The sequence below is a fragment of the Phoxinus phoxinus genome (assembly GCF_949152265.1).
Source record: "Phoxinus phoxinus genome assembly, chromosome: 7".
Lineage (NCBI taxonomy): Eukaryota > Metazoa > Chordata > Actinopteri > Cypriniformes > Leuciscidae > Phoxinus > Phoxinus phoxinus.
Genome location: NC_136882.1, coordinates 26,627,186 through 26,645,090, shown reverse-complemented (window position 1 = coordinate 26,645,090; position 17,905 = coordinate 26,627,186). Strand labels below are relative to the sequence as shown.

The 17,905-nt window shown below is 39.0% G+C and overlaps 1 long non-coding RNA gene across 2 annotated transcripts; it reads right to left on the bottom strand.

Annotated features, from left to right (window-relative positions):
• Nucleotides 1-205: 205 nt before the first annotated feature.
• On the bottom strand, nt 206-16,739 carry LOC307002007. 2 transcript variants are annotated; one of them, XR_013798388.1, is made up of 6 exons: nt 14,548-16,739; nt 10,853-11,128; nt 5,954-6,283; nt 5,691-5,822; nt 4,109-4,243; nt 206-867 (listed from the first exon to the last, which is right to left on the bottom strand). It is a non-coding gene; the product is annotated as an uncharacterized lncRNA (long non-coding RNA). The 2 variants fall into 2 exon arrangements; XR_013798389.1 differs by lacking the exon at nt 14,548-16,739 and adding an exon at nt 14,001-14,279.
• Nucleotides 16,740-17,905: the final 1,166 nt, after the last annotated feature.

Here is a 17,905-nt window from a genome sequence, read left to right as displayed (position 1 = left end):
TCCAACAAACCTTTAAATCACAAGCTGTAGGAACAAGACACGTTTGAGACATTAAATACCTTAACACAATCTGGACGTTAGGTTTTTGCATCATGTTCCATTTGATGTTAAAACGTGTGTGTAAATATAGTGTCCTCAAACATTTTGTTTTTACGTGGCTACATAAATAATATTTTATTCCTTTCATTTTATAACATGGGTGGCAGTAAGCACAAATAAATGCATTTAAAATGAGTATTAGGAATGGAAGTGTTTAATATACTCACATACTTGGGTTTTGGGTCAGACAAAAACAAACAACTAAAAAGGTTATTGGAGATTCTGAGTTGATGAGCAGCCTTCATGCATTCAGTTCCACTTGGTTCCACACAGATAAGACAGGAATTTTAACACACTCAAGCGTGGGCTAATTAAAACCCCACACTCTGTGTTGCCAGAACAGGAATCAATATGCTTATTTAATTAATCTATACATCACACAGGCACACACAAGATCAGCCCCAAAAACAGCTCACTTGGCTAAAGAAAAAGAAACAGAAAGAGAAAAAAGACAAACATTCTTGGCTCTCCATTGTGCTTGACGATAACATTGAATGTTTGAAACTGCTAAAAGTTTGTTCCTTGAGGGCTTACAAAGTCAATTACATACAGAAACACATGTATACTGTGCACGCTATATATATCACAAACATTGGCCCTTTTCACTAATTGAATCGAGTTCAATGGCATTAACAAAAGATTCTCATTATCTAGACTTCTCCAAATGCTTTGCCCTCTGGAACTCTTTCACACTTTCAGGCTGCTCAGAAAACTCGGCTCCATAAAGCAGGTCCCAGGCCTGTGAGAAGTGCTAATTTGTAAACGTGCCTGTGAAAGAGAACAGAAGGTTATTAATAATTCCCTTGACCTTGTTCGAATCAGATATCACAATGAAGGGTAATGTTCAATAATTGATTTACTCAGGCTCAGTTGTCTCTTTAAGAATGATGATTTTTAAACATGTTGACACTTTTGCTATAGTTAAGGAAACCGTCTTATTAAGGGATACTGGCAAAAACTGGTCGAGATTTAAAACCGAATGTGGGCTTACTTTTCTTGAGGCCTGGATTTTAAGAATTCTTAATGCGCAGTTTCTGGCAAATTGCACCGAAACCCCTGAAGGGGTCTTGAGGGGGTGTTCTAAATTTTGTCATTTAAAATGCAAAAGGTTTCAGTTATATATAAAGCACAGAAAACATCGAAAGCAGATGTGCTAATAAACCTAAGACAAAACTGCAGCAATGATTTAGAGTGCATCTCTTCATCTGCCTCAGAGAGTTCCTTTGTAAATGATGAGATGCTTTTTTTTTTTAAAGCAATTCAGAAATCAAATAATTAAAAGAATACAATTCTTGAAAAGAAAACCATTAAGCAGTTTTGGGGGAAATTAAAATGGTAAATAACAAATTGAGTTCAGACATACAATGTCATACAAGTGAACGTAAATATTTATGAATTTCATAGATTATATTAAGTTGACTCACATATATTTGAAGATTTATGCTTGGTTACATCACATTAAAAAAAACATTTTCAAAACCACATAAAACAAACAAGAAAAGAGTACATTTCTAAACGTTTTAAATGATATGTTTTCATTCTTTTGAAAGATGTCATAGACCCTCCTACATTGGCTTTGACCTCGAACGAGGATCTCGACCACATATTGTCTCTCTCCTCAGCTGTGACTACAGTTCACTCCCCTTTCACTTTATCAATTCAGTCTTCCCCTCTGTTATCTAACCCTTCGTTTCTTTTATTTCTCCTTTTGTTTTTGGCCTCAAAATCCAATTAGGCTTCATCTGAAACACCAGCAGTGTGGGAACTTTATCCATTCATGACGGGAGATAACTAAACTAATTAAGCCTAGGTTCCTCTCTGAAGCTCGCTTGAATGTGCAAATTAAAAATGCAGACACAGCCTAGATTGGATTAGATAGATAGGCCATGTAAATAAGAGGAGGACGTTATCTTTAAATGCCACTAAATTGTTTTCTGCTCCCTCTCGGCACCCGGTTTTTACACCTCCTCTCACAGACACTTTTAATGACGCCACGGCGCGGGGAGGGAGGGGAGAGAGGGCAGAAACAGTGAGAGATCTGGAAAGCGGGGCCATCTGGGCACACTGGCTGGGTGTTAGTAGTGCCAAACAGGAGTGAATGAAGGTTGGGGTGATTTTCAGCAACATGTGAAGAAACGCTGGCTGTTTGCTCTAATGGCCTCCTCTCCAGCAGAGTAAACACAAACACTAAGCCTGCTGAGTCCTGTTTACTCCAGTTAGCTGCCCTCTCTAGCCCACAGGACCACCCTGTGCTCCCTAACACACCCACACGCTGCAGCCAGGCCCAAATAAGCTTCCTCTTGGGGCTTATGGCGCGTCCAATCAATGGACGGGGGACTGGACAGAATGCTTCTGTTTGAGAGAATGAAAGGGTGATTAGGAGAAGATCCAACATTGTCGGGCACAATGTGTTCATCAGTCAGTATGTTAACATGCACTGTACAACATGACACAATGCGCCATTTAATATTTGAAGGATTAAATGCGTGTCAGGCATTACCTCCAATCCACCAATTGTAGTCTGATTAACAGTGCATACATTGCCATTCAAAAGTTTGGGGTTAGAAGGATTTTGTTTTTGAAAGACGTCTCATATGCTCCCCAAGGCTGTATTTGAACTAACATGCAGCCAAAACAGTAATATTGTGAAAAACATTTACAATAAAAAAAAAAAAAGTTTTCTGTTTTTATATACTTTAAAATGTAATTTGTTCCTGTGTTGGCAAAGCTGATTTTTCAGCATCCTTACTACAGTCTTCAGTGTCACATGATCCTTCAGAAATGATTATAATATGCTGATTTGGTGCTTGAGAAACATTTCTCATTATTGTCAATGATGAAAATAGCTGTACTGCTTCATATTTTCATGGAAACCATGATACTTTTTTTCAGGATTTTTCAATTAATAGAAAGTTCAAAAGAACATAATTAAAAAAAATGATATATATTTTTTGTAACATTAAATGTCTTTACTGTCACTTTTGATTTCATGCAATCACTTTAATCAATTCCATCTCAATTTAATGCATCCTTGCTGAATAAAATAATTTAGACAATCACATTAGCTAAGTCTATTAGTTCAGCTTCACAAAAATCAGACTGGTATGATCTTGAAAACTCTATTTTAAAAAGACAAATTATTACTTTTAAACCCAATGTAAAAAAAAATCTTAATGAGAACAGACACACAGGACCAAGTGTGAAGTCAAACTGTGAAAATGTTAAGGTGAGCTTTAAATCTATTCAAAATCTTTAGAACTACATTATAATCTTGTTTTTCAGCCCTGTTTGCTAGGAAATTCTGGGAAAATTTGAATTAATTGCTTTAGAAATTTCCCTTTCACACAATCACAACACGTACTAAAAGCAAAGCCTACCAGCAGAGAGCAACTTAATTTGAAGCTTTGATCAAGTAAAATTAAGAGTATGACAACTGACCACGTTTAATATTACATGGAATCCGTACTATCACAGTGAAGAGGCCTAAAAAAAAAACCATTTAAAGCTCTCAAGCATGATCAGATGAACACAGAGTAACATGAAGACCCAGTAGGATGTCAAACATGAAAATCGTACGTTTCAGAGGCGGATGATTGAGTTCAATGGGACTTGATGACAAGGTGATTACAGTTATTATGTTGGCACGCAGAAACATTTCTAACAGGAGATTAAATTAAGCAAGCGTCAGTACTAGTAAATTTAACCCACGAACGCAGCGCTACAGAGCCAGAAAACAGCAGCTGTATTCGTAGGAATACTCTGACTAGCCTTCCTTGATAGTCCTCTGCTCATGTCAGCCACTGTCAAACGAGTATCATCAGGATCATCCTGACTGTTTCACTGCAGAGAGAAAAAGAGAGGGAAATAGGGATAAAAGGAGAGGAAATGTGAAGAGTGATGATGTGTGCCAGTGGAAGGGGTGAGGGAAGAGGAAGTTGTAGCATGAGATAGGCAGCAGGGGGAGCAGCTCTTCTATTGATTGGAGGCAGTGATAGAGGAGGCTTCAAACCTGCTGTGGGGCGGCCGGGCGAGACCGGCCAAAACACCCAACCGCGGCTTCAGTTCAGCGGGCTCTGGAGGGGCCGTCTACCCAATCCTCCTCTGTCTCCCCACTGCTCTTATGTGGAAATCATTGGCTTTGTTGCTAAGCAGGGAACAGATGACAGCGGTGTAAATAAACTTCATCCTGTATCGCCATCTTCTAAAATGACTAATCAAACATATTGCAGTTTTAGCTGAAAATGGATGCTAGAATTGTGCAAAGAAATTCAAAGACAATTATCCAATATTTTGACAATTCAAAAGCTGTAATGAAAAAATTGGATGTTCATGTGAGTGAGATTAAAAACTACATTTCACTGTAAGAAATCCTCTGACAAGTCTGCAATTGAGTATTGGACAGCATAGCAACGGAGATATAAATGAGACCATCTGACCGCAATTAATACCTGACTCATTCAATTCCTGGAAAGATTTATCAGTTTATTTAGCATAAAGTAAAAGTATTTGTCATTTTAAATTGTGAAGTAAAAGGCACCTGAATGGAAGGGGGAAATTGGCAGAAAAGGTAATTTCCTTTCATTAACTCGTCTGCTCTGGTAAGTGCTTGTTAAATTTAGGGTTCACCAGATCACACTGAGGTGTGTGTGTGTTGTGGCCAAAAACATCTGCTAATGAGAGATTCCTGATGGAAAATTGGCTGGCGGACAGAACTAGGCGCAGCTAAAATCTCAAAATTTCTCGGTGGGAAATTTTCTCTTGGCATGTTTAATTCGGTCACTATGGATTTTGAATATATTTGCATGCATGTGTATGTGTGTGTGTTTGTTCTGCATTTAGGCCCTTCCTTTATCCCCATTCATTTTTAGCTATGCAAGGGCATTCAGGCGAGGCCACTCAAGTCAGGAAGTGTTAAACTTGCCAAATACAGACAATTAAGAGCTATTGACACAAAACCGAGAACTGAGAATCTGCAGAGCTGCTATTGAACGAGGTTTAATACTCTTTCATACTTTCAGAATTACACACACACATACACATTCCGCAGGGTTGTTCACCTCCTCATCTTTGTGTTAGCCTCTAACCCCAATATTTTAACAACAGGAACGCAAGACTTAAATTGGGTGAAACAATTTTTCCACAGCCGCTAACCATATTAAATCACGGCCCCCGGAAGAGGCTTGCTTTTGCAGCAGCATCATTAGGGCTCTAAATGTTTTCAAAACATCCCTCATTAGCAACGGCCCTTCCACCACACACACACACACACACACACACACACACACACACACACACACACACACACACACACACACACACACACACACACACACACACACACACACACATCCAAAAACAGTGAGCTCCTGGATCTCATTTCATGGTAGGTAAGAATTTGCAACAGCGGCGACGTATCAAAAAAGGCCTAATCTGTTATTCCCAGAGCTGACAGCTAACTGACAACACCTAGTCTTTATAAACACACACATCAGTGCCGATGCCCCTGTGACGGAATGACAGACGTGAGATGAGTCATTTGAGGTGGCTGGAAGAATAGACATGTGTTTGTGTGTGTATGAAACTCTCCTCACCTTGACCAGCCCACGCTCATGGGGGCACGACACTGACCTTGGCATCTTGGCGATTAATTTACCCCTGATCTTGTCTCCCATGGTTTGAGTAGCATGTGTGTCAGGTCCGATGAAGGTGACACCTTCTGCTGCCTGCCGAGATAATAAAGGCTTTACCTTTACAGCTCGAAGCAGAGCATGTTCACTCGCGAGTAAATATGCGTGTGTGAGAGAAAGACAGTGTAGGTGGGCAAAGAAATTCCGCTATATATGCTCATTCCCACCCATTTTCTTCAGAGCAGCTCATCGTCATGTGAACAAAGCTGGAGATATTCGCTTGAAACAGAGCGGTGGGTACCGTGGCAGACCTCCGGGCCCATCTAGATCAGAGAACAGTGGTAGTGAAGGGAATGGTTAATTACAGCCTGACGCCAAGAAGACACTCTGAGCTGAGCAGGAAGGCAGGGCGGTACAAGACGCAGGCCGGTGGAAATGTGATCTGCACGCTGAAGATGAAACTGTGGAGAACACAGTGTCTGTCTGCTAATTTCTGCTTGGATGATCCTGCACTCGGACATCCCCACTGCATTTTGGAAGACTGAGAGGAAGTTATACTGTAAATATAAAAATTGACATTACAAGATTACCAAATTTTAAAATTATGCCCCGGTTTCACAGACAGGGTTTAGATTAAGCCAGGATTAGGCCTTAGTTCGAATAGGGCATTTAAGTAGCTTTTATAAATGTGACTTAGAAAAAAACAACATTACTGGTGTGCATCTTGAGACAAAACAATGGCACTGACATATTTTAAGATATGTCAGTGCAAATTGCTTTCAGTTAAAACAGCTCAAACATGCATTTTAGTTTGGGATAGGCTTAAGCCTTGTCTATGAAACTGGGGGTAAATACAAGGAATATTTATTTATTTGATTTGTTTATTTAACAGGGAATGCAGAATAATATTGCTACAATTTCAAGCAGCCGATGCTATATATACAGGCTTCTAGCCAAAGGCTTATTTGCAGCCCCAGTCCCTGGTGAGGCTTTAAAAAAAACTCAATAATAACAAGAAGCTGAGACTATGTATGTGCAACCATCAATGTTCACAAACCTGGTTTTGTATGAAACGGTTTATTTATTTATTATTATTATTATGCTCAACTCTGTTAGCATTTTCAGTTCAACTGGCAAACTGTTCCAAAGCAGTGCACATTTAACTAAACTAAGGACTGTGCAAATTAAGTTTTTCTCATCGATACAATGCAATTCTGATTAGTTGCACCTCTATAGTGATCCCCTTATTACTCTGTTTGAATATTAATTGCCATGATATCTGGTGCAAGATTGTTTATATTAAAAACATTTTAATATTAGACTAATTTATAAAATTTTCAAAACTAAGCAAACTATTTTTTTTAAATGATGCCATCTAATTGATTTCTTGTCCAAAAAGTTAAGTGTTTGTTTATAAAAGGATCTAACAGGTTTAATAGTCAATTAATACCAGATTGTTTTTTGTTTTGTTGACGACTGGAGTAATTTCAAAACTTACTATGTTTTATATTATAAAGAAATATTATCCAGAAACTATTACACACAGTAAGAAATTAATACAGTATATAATTTTTTCTATGATGATGATTTTTTATTTTTTATTTTATATTAATTACAAATGAATAAATCTCATTATTAATATCATTTACACATAATTAATATTATTTGCCATTTTATATTATATATATACATTTTATATTTATATTATTTTAACATTCCCAGAGGAACAATTTCTTCTGCTTCCCACAACAGCACAGACTTTAGCCAACCGAGATGTTGTGACATCTTACAAATTAACCACAATTAAAAGTTCATGCTCTCCAAAATGTCACTCACTTTCCCTTCACAGGTCTCTATTTACTTAAAACAAACCAGAGAGGGGCTGGTGGGGGTGAAAACAGGTGTTTCACTGCCAATGACTGTGAACAACCTCATTGCAGCACACTCTGACATTTGTGTGTCAGTGTGTGTGCGTGTGTGTGTGTGTGTGTGTGCGCGTGCGTGTGTGCGTGCGTGTGTGTGTGTGTGTAAACTGTGTCGAATATCACTGTTATCATGCCATTGAGGCCCTGCAGAGGAGCATACGTGCCCCCTCCTCAACACACAACCTTTACTTTAACTCACTTTTCCCTCATCCCCATTTACTACAGACTCTTAACATAATAAAGGGAACCTGGAGAAGTAATCCTCAGAAATCTGCTTTCCTCTCTCGAATGCTCCTTCAGGCAATACAGCACGAGAAAACACTTCATTTGAATTCTTAAACTGTACAAACTGTGAATGAGCTCCTTTTAGCTGCAAATGTCATTACATCTCCATTTCCAGGGGAGAGCAGTAGGGGAAAAGAGGCTCTCTCACATTCATGACAAACCCTTTTAAATAGGGCACAATGGGGCAAGGGGGCTGATGAACCCCCCCACCCTCAAAAGGCAGGGGCCATAATATCAAATGTATTTACCTGGCACTTATGCTGCAAATGGGGTTCTTTGCTCTTATTCCACAAAACAAATACACACTCACCCTTTTGAGTGCATTTGTATCGCTGTCTCTTCAGAATTTAAAAGGATGAAAAATTAATATTGGCCACCATGTTGTTACAAAAATGTCTTTCTTCTACAGAACATAAAAGATATTTTGAGAAAGTGTTTTTTATCCTCCATATTATGGAAGTCAATGGTTGCCAAAATGTTTGGGTTACCTACATACTTCAAAACATATTTTTTTGAGAAAAAAGAAAGTCATACAGGTTTGAAACAATATTAGGGTGATTAAATTATGACAAAATTTTCATTTGGGGTGAACTAAACCTTTAAACAATGTGTCATGTTTAAAATAAATAACAATAGTAGAAACTCTCTGTGATCATGTTTTTGTTTTCACTGCTGAAAGTCTATATTCTTCAGAAACGGTTGGAAAATCCATTCAAGACTGGTGTGTGCTTGTCACAATGACATGTGAGGTGTCCGTCCATATTCACAAACAGCAGTGAGAAACATTAAACATGACATGAGAGAAATCTTGACAATCCTAAAAGCCGCAAAACACAAGCACAACATCTTGCGGGAAACCAGCCAAACCAAACATGGCATATGGCAGCCATTAAAGTGATCCGGCATCAGAGCCGACTTCAGCCATTAAAAAAGCCACACACAGTATTTCTGCTTGATCATGTCACTTTAGCAGATCTAATTGGCTACGTTCTGTCCATGTTTCACAGCAACAGTAAACCACACTTCCCAGCCGGTCCCTTTCATCTCAGCAGAATTACATTAGCGCAGCTGTGTTCGACAGAGGCCGCAACACATCACGACAGCTAAGAACACTCGGAATGATTAGAAAAGCAATAAATCCCAGCCTTCACGAGCTGCGCATTAGCACGTTATGATATTTAAAATCACAGCCTCATCACTGTCAGCGGTCAGATGGCATTTGAACGCAAGTCTAGGTATTTTGAAAATGATGAAATGTGAAATTTGAGGCTCAGGTTTTCAGATAGCCCATTTTCTGAGCTACGTTGTGAATTAGCACATGCTAGCAGGCAGTCAGGGGCAGAGACGACTAGCGCTACATTGATATTCCCTGAGAGTGCGTCCATTCACGACTTCACTCTGTTCACCCTGGTAGCGATCGGATCAAAGGAAACTTTCCTCGAAGCACATCTGATCAAACTCCGCCGTGCTTCAATCATACACAGCCACATTTGTATTCCAACAGTCATTCTACTCAAAGATGCTATTTACAATACTATACTTGTAAACCAGCACGACTGTAGGACTTAAAATGTATTTAAAATCACAAGTTCTAAATATATATCAAGTTGTTTCTAGATGGAAATCGCCAAATAGACAGTCATTCAGTGGCCGTAGCGCTATCCCACTATGGTTATCCCTCTTTTTCCAGTTCTCAGAACCATCTACATTGATTTGTGACGAAACTACTGGAATGGGGGGGCCGCAAGCCATCTGAATAGGGCAACACACACACACACACACACACACACACACACACACACACACACACACACACACACACACACACGTTTGACTACCACTGAGCCTGGCACAAAAAAGGAGAAAAAAATGGCAAAGATTAACTTATTGAGGTCTCCATTGCCATAGCAACAAAGAATAGTTTTGATGCGTCTCCCTTCACAGTCAATGAGGTTTGAACGTATCACGGAGCAGATAGCTTTTCCGTGGCTTGTTACTAAGGGGGCTATTTAATGCAGATACTGCTGTGCGTCTGAGCACAGATGGCTGAATACTCGAGCATGGCCACTTTGAAGAGAGCTCCCGTCCACATTTTCAGGGGGCCGCTTTGCAACATTGATCTGAAAGGGGGGAACGGTTGTTAATAATGAATAAATCAACAATGGGGAGAATAGCCCAGGCAGAAGCAGTTAAAATGGAATAGCGTATGACTCTGGAGTGATGCAGCGGATTAAAACATGATGGTTGTCATCGCTCGCTGTACGATCGGGCCGTAGTGATATGACACACCAGAATCAAGTAAATATGGGTTTGGGAGAGATTCTAATCAAGCGGACGTCATCTTAATTGAGCTGTCTGTCAAACTGAATATTGTTGTTCTGTTTTTTGTCACGGCATATTACTGTATTACTCGTAGTGCATGCTCGTACTGGACAGCGTAACGGCTTCGTTTAGTCGCTCTGGCGTGGAGGAACATGCTGTGGGTTTGGCCCATTCAAAATCGTGCTCGCTAGCTGTCATGGAATCGTAGTTGAATATTTGATTTCCTCTTTTTGCGGTTTATTTTTGAATATTGTATGAGGAGGGAGAAATATAAGAGAACAAAAATCTCCCTCACATTTTTTGAGTAAACAACGTGCTCATTAACATGCTAATTTTCTCAGCAGGAATATGAAAAGTTGTGCAAAATACACTCCATTTGCAAAAACACTTCCGTTCTCACAAAAGAATTTAATTACGCTGTAGGACACGAGCCATTAAGTGCGCACCGGCAACACTGAGACGAAACAGACACACACCAAGCATATATCCAAAACATAGCAAACACCTGCCCTCACTGAAAATCCCCACACCTGCGAATGTTGCTGTGTGAACATCCATGTTTGACACGTTTTCCGCGGTTGTTCATACACGCACCTGAAGATATTGTTGACCCTGTGGCAGTGCCGCCACCCCTTTCCCGTCGCTCGGGCCTATCCCCCCGACGCTGAAGGACGTGGCCGACAGGTGAGTGTAAACAATTCATCACTACTGTGACACCTCCACATCTGCCAGGCACAACAGGGCCAGGGAAGCTGTCAGTCACCTCAGCCAGCCTGACTCCCCTCAGCCTCGCTGGAGCAGGACCACTATTACAAGCAGATGTTTCCTTTTATGAAAGCTGCATGCAAGACTTTCAGACCCCTTGGAGACCTATAGGAGATAATAATAAATATCATTATTGCATTGATTTACCAAATATCAACACAAATATAAAGTAACACATTATAATACATAATATGTTTTGATTGAATATACCGTGTCTGTCTGATAGTAGATTTAACTTTTTTGCAGTTTGTTTGTAGATTTGAAAAACACAAAGTTTAAAATCATGTATATAAAGGGACCAGAAATTGAAGAAACACAAGATATCAAATATATGCAATAATAATAACACCATCAAAATATGATTATTTTTATTCATTTGCTGTTGTTAAATTATTATAATTGTAATTATTATTATGTCATTTCTTAGGTACAGTTGTTCTACAGCATTGATAAAAGAAATGCTATCAACAAACATATACATTTGTCCTATTGTATTTATTTGATTAATATTACAGTATTTTTTTAGCTGAACTATACCTACATAATCATATTCTAAAAATATTGAAATAATAATAAATGAAACTCATCAAGTAACATCTAGTTTGTCTATAACTTTAGATCAGTCGGCGGCTGAATGTATTCTATCTCTGAAAGACATCGACCTCTGCTTGATATGAAAAGCTCTCAATTACAAGTGTCACTTTGTAATGGCCACCATTGTCTAAATACACACAGAGGCCTGAAGGAAAAAGCACCTACAGTGCTGAAACTGTGGCAGGGTAGTATTTTCATACGAATGAGGCTGACTAACAGGTGAAGAGTGTCAGACCCACAAGTGGCCCATTGTCACACAGAACAAGGACAATATGAAGCCGAGTTGTTCCATGCCCTCTCCAGAAGGGGCTGGGATCATGTGCGACCACAGCCATCCATCACCCAGGCTTTAACAATAACGCAGAGCTATGTCTCCCCATGTACATGTACTGACCCCCAAACCCCCTTAAATACACAATGATATAGTAAGCAAACGAATACAATTACAGGGCATTCCAGATACACACCCTCCGTCGTACGCCAACCTCATAATGCACCTTATTCTTACTGTGGCTTTTTTTATCAATTTTGATGTAAATCAAGCCCACATGGTGGTACAACTCAAACTAGATCACATACTTAAGTACTATACGACAGATTAACAAAACCATCAGCATCAAGGTCTTACAGGTTGAGAAACTCAAGAGCAAATACTCACAGGGGACTCAATAACAATGCTGGGGTCCTGGTGGGCCACAAAGCCCATCGAGGCCTTTTGTTTCCAGAGGAGGGCTTGCATGACAATTACAGACTGACAAGCAGAGCAGGGGGTCAGAGGAACCTGGGACAAGGCCGTATTGTTCTTCTCCCTGTGCACAAGGTGCACCTCCTTCTTACCGACAGGAAACAGAGAGCCGACTAAGAATAATCTGGGCAGGCCAGAGGGTTTTCAAACCAAATTACAACTAAAAAAGGCCTTCATTTAACAGTGGAGCTTACCTGTTTTGGTTTGGGGTGGAGAGTGGAGGAAGGAGAGAATGAGGCAGGGAGTAAGGGAGAAAGAGACAAAAAAGATAGAGAAAGCCACTGTGTGAATTAACCCGCCATTTTCCTTCTCTTTAAAAGGTAATAATTATGGAAGCAGCTGGAAACTTTTGCGGCTAGAATGAAAAGCTAAAAGCATAGCTCCCATTTGATTTTTGTTTGTTCTGCCTTGAATGGCCATTGGCTGGCCAGCAGAGGGGTTTCATGGTTGCAGGGGGACTGCTCTTCTATTAAGCATTTTTTTCCATGCCTCAATTTTTTTTTCTTATCTAACACATACAAATTGAAGCAAAAGGAAAGACATGTAAATGTTGTGACATACAGAGAGGACTGCGAGTAAACAGAGGTAGGTGAAAATTGGGCAGGGTGGGGTAAAATCCCCTCAGGTAACAGGGGCAAAAATACCCCTCCCCTTTTTTGGAGATTCGCCCCCTTTTCAACAAGCTCGTCAAAATAGCGAATGCGCATACGAAAAGCTGGCATAGATGGTGAGTGTCTGATTATTAACATAAAAGCCAGATATAACAAGTTAACAACCATGGCCAGGAAACACAAAAGAGCCTCTATTACCTGGATGTTTACAGTGATTTACTGCTACAGAGAGTCCTTTCCTCCTGCTTTTCTCTGGACAATAGATGAAAATGGGCTTTTTAACATGTCAAGAGCAGCGGTGAGGATTTCCACTACTAAACTGCTGAGGGCTTGACCTGAGTCCAGGTTCCCTTTAGACTGCTGGGAGGTTGGACAGCATACTTGGTTAAGATGTGGGAAGCCAGACCAAATTAACCTAGAAGTCGGGCCATCGGCCAAAGACTGCAGCTGCAGACAACATGTGTCTCCATCAGGGTTGTGTACCATTCAGAATTAAATTGAGAATGGCTTTTAAAGTCAATCACTGAATTTGAATTGAGCTAGCAAATAGGATGTAGAATTGCATAAAATTAGAAAGTAAAATGATAATAAATTGAAATTCAACAAATCATAACTGTATTTAACTAGGGCCAGCGATAGATAGATAGATAGATAGATAGATAGATAGATAGATAGATAGATAGATAGATAGATAGATAGATAGATAGATAGATAGATAGATAGATAGATAGATAGACAACTCTGAAGTGGAAACATATCTTCAATTTGATAAGATTAGTTTCAAAGCACACTGCACTTGACAGAACAATCTATGCATTTACCAAGAAAGACACAATGCATGCTCATGCAAATACCCATGCATTAAATATAAAGATATAAACATAACATAATTAGTGTACCAGACTCAATAGGCTTGTCAATATTTTGTCGTTTGAAACTACTAGGCCTTTAGGAAAATTCCTTTTATATTAATAACTTTTTAAGCCGGTGATTTTCCATATTGAAATACTTTCCATTGTATACTCACAGTTTGACAACTCCACTTTCAAAAAGCTGTGCTGATCCTTTCGTACAACGTTTGACACAATGCTAATCTCACTTGTTGAACTAGAAAGCAATAACAGAGCGAAGTATTCTAACATTTATGTCCCTTTACGATCCAAAAAAAAGTAGCTAATTTGATCCAAATGAGCTTTGGCTTCAGGGATTTTTTTTTTAATCTGCGGGATATTTTCCCCAAACTAAGAATTATATCCTGTGTTTTCTGTCGTCTAATCAAAACTAACGATGTCCTATTCCTGAAAGAGGCTTGTTCGACTTGAACGAGGCTGCACAGACCGATCTGAATCGCTCTCGCGGAATAATAAACCGATCGGTCTGTGCAGCGCAGGTTCAACTTGAACAAGCCTTCACTCTTTTGAGTCGAATTGGAATAGCATAACGATCTGAATCGGTTCGCGATTCAGTCGGAGTCATTCAGTGACGGTCTGAAATGTTTCTCACTTCTTATTACTGCGATACTTTTGGACAGAGCAAAGAGATGGCAGGATCCTATTTACAATTAATTAGCTTACCTGATATAATTGCTTCTGCGTGGCATCCTGTCAGCGACGAAGAAGGTTCGACACTTCTACGTGCAGCTGTTAACGCCCCATGTTGTTGTAGGTAAGGCTACATTTTCCTATCACACACAGAGTATAAAATACAGGCTACCAAAACATTAAACGTAATACCATTACCATGTTCGGGGTTGCGTGAACTCTATTTGACAAGTTGTAACTTTGTTTATTTTATTGTAGTTAGCCTATGCCTGTTTAATTAATTCGATGCAGCTTGCTCTTTGCTTAGGCTACTTTCCGATGATTATTTGGAGTATAAATACAAGCTTCTTATTGCTCACCTCACAGCAAAAGTATTTTTTTTGGGTGAATGCTCATTGTTACTTTAGTCTAACTGCGGGTTTTACTTAAATTAATTTATTAATTTAACTCCTTATCAAGCACCGGCCCGCGGGCGGGCCGAAGGGGCGTGGCTAAACTTTTATTACTTTTTATCGGCTTTGTTTTATAACAAATATTCAATCAACTATCATAAACTATGCATCATTTGAAAGCTAAAACACTCAAGAATCATGTTCTGAGCTTGTTTTTGCAATCAATACACCAGAGAGGAAAGGGTTAAATTAAATGCTGACTGACTGACCTTGTAAACATGAACACAATGAACGGCAATACTTATCTTTGATCGCGTCTGGTTCAGATCAGTTCGGACGAATCCAAGAAACACCAGCATACATTTCAATGTAAGGGTCTACTCTTCAAAATGCATCCCACTGTTTAATCCAAAACAACAACAAAATAGGGAAAAAAACGAAATATCCTCCTTTGTTTACATGAGCGTTTTGAGTTAGAGTAATCCATCATGTTCATTTTCAATGAAATATCGATTCCAACGTTCAAAAGCCATATCTCCCCCGTAGTTTGGAATCTTCCGGGTAAATTGAGCCCTCCCTCGTGTCTATCCTTCAATCACAGGCTTTGTTATTGACTAAAACAAAAAGGGAGCATTTTACCGGATGCGTGAACTGTCAATCGCGCTCCTCGGTTTTCAACTGGATAAAAGCCTGGATAAAGCCAGCCAATGTCTAGTCAGCAAAGTTTTGATTGATGGGAGTATTGACCAACCAACATCGATGCAGTGATTGACGAATCTGCTTGCATGAAACGTGTAATACAAGAACAAAGCGCAAACTTTTCATTCACACGTGCGCTTTCGCCATTCCACACGCAAGAGCGCACACACATAGTGCGCCGACACATACACACACATAGCATTGTTTTGCCCACGGAGTTCGAATAAACCATAGACAGTATATAAACACACGGATTTAATCCAAAGCTTATATCTGAACATCTCTACCATTGATCGTCGACTACAGAATACTTTGGTGGTGTTTTGAAGAAGGTGGAGAGGAGAAGCGACGAAGAGCAGCAGAAAGTAATAGGATATCCATTATAATAATCCGTTTACTGTAATTTATTTGAGTAAAAAACACGGTTCTAATTACAAATGTTCTAAAACTATTTTATATATATATATATATATTATACATTAGTTGGAAAACGGTCACTTCTGGAATGTCTAGGCTATACATTTAATGATAGACGTTTTATTTCACTGTTTTTGCTATTAGAATTGATCAAAATAAAGGGTATTTTGTTAAAATGTTAAAATGTTTTGCTGAAATAGTTTTTTATTGTGTGGTTTGATGGGCAAAACAGTCTTGAATTGATATACATGCATGTAGTATGTACTGTTTACTCTTATGTCATTTGGTTATCAGGTGTCTATTGGAGTCTCCAAATAGGTTTTTGGAAAGGACGCCTATACTTTTCATCAATAAAAGCTTACAGAAACTACATTTTTGGGAGTATCAATCTCAAATTTGACTCAAAACATGTCCAGACATTCAATTTTATCTTTATGGTGTTTTCATGCCTTTGACATAAAAGTCTGATCAATTTTTCCCTAAGTTAAGTTCATTCAAAGAAATCGTAAGTCACTTTCATGTCAATTTACCTTGTTTTACTCTTTTCCTATTCAACTTTGAGTTAAAATTGACTCTTGGGTAACAAAGTTTCAATTGTCTAGTTTAAAAAAAGACAAGAATTATGAATGTGGACCATAGGGTTTAAGAGCTACAGACATTTGTATTTGGGTATGCCGTTTTCAGAAAATTCTCAAAAATAGGGGCGCTTGATAAGGGGTTAACAAATGATTAGGCTACCCATGATATCTTTACCCATGATGCTTTTCTCACCCTCAAGCCATATCCTATAGGTATGTGACTTTCTTCATTCAGACAAATACAATCTGAGTTATATTAAAACATATCCTGGCTCTTCTAAGTTTTATAATGGCAGTGGATTGCAACCAACAGATTGAAGCTCAAAACTGCACCTATCCATCATAAACTAACACCAAACGGCAGGGGGTAAAGGCTTTCTGAAGCAAAACGATGAGTTTGTGTAGGAAAAAGATGAATATTTAAAACTTTATGAAGTAAAATAACTAGCTTCTGGCCAAACGGACATACAGATTCCACCTAAAGCTTCAATATGTAAAAAAAAAAAGTGCGGCTAAGGGTCGCTAACCTCTTACAATAACTAAGGTGTAGGTTGATGACGCAGTGATAAGCGGAATGATGGGACTTGTCGTCATGTCGAAGGATCTAATAATGTTTATGGATGAGTGAATACATTGATGTTTTTAACATGACTGTGGTATGAAGCAAGTCGCGATTGCTGAGAGACACATATCAGTGCCACACGCGAGTCCCGCGGATATAAAGGAATAAGGACATTTCATTCTACCAAACTACCCGCAAGTGCTGAATTAATACTCACACAGGTCAGTTTATTAGACGAATGAAACTTAACGCAGGTAATGCAGCGCTGCTTTACTTGGTCTACATTATCACACTAAACTGCATATGAGTGTTGAAAGTTATAATGTTATTTTATGTGTTAGTTTGTTGGCTGTATGAGACTAGCAGTAAGCTAGATCAACATTACACCGGTTTCACACCGCAAGCGTCAGCGGCGCGTGAGCAGCGCATCAGCGTAACTACATCTTCACTGCAAGAGTATTCGCACTGGAAGCGTTTGTGCAGCGTCACAGCAGCAGCTCCAAATCGTGTTTTCTCTACTAAACACCGACAGAAGAACCATTTCAAACAATGAAATATATATATATTTTTTAAAACAGTATTAAAAAATGTTCATTACAACTTTGTAAATAGTGCTCTTTTGAGAAATGCATGTTTTCTATGTCATTTTTTATTTATTGTGATTGTATAGTATAATAAATTCTTCCTTAAAATCACTTGTTCATGTTTCATGTATAAAAATTGGACTGAACTGGACAGTAAAC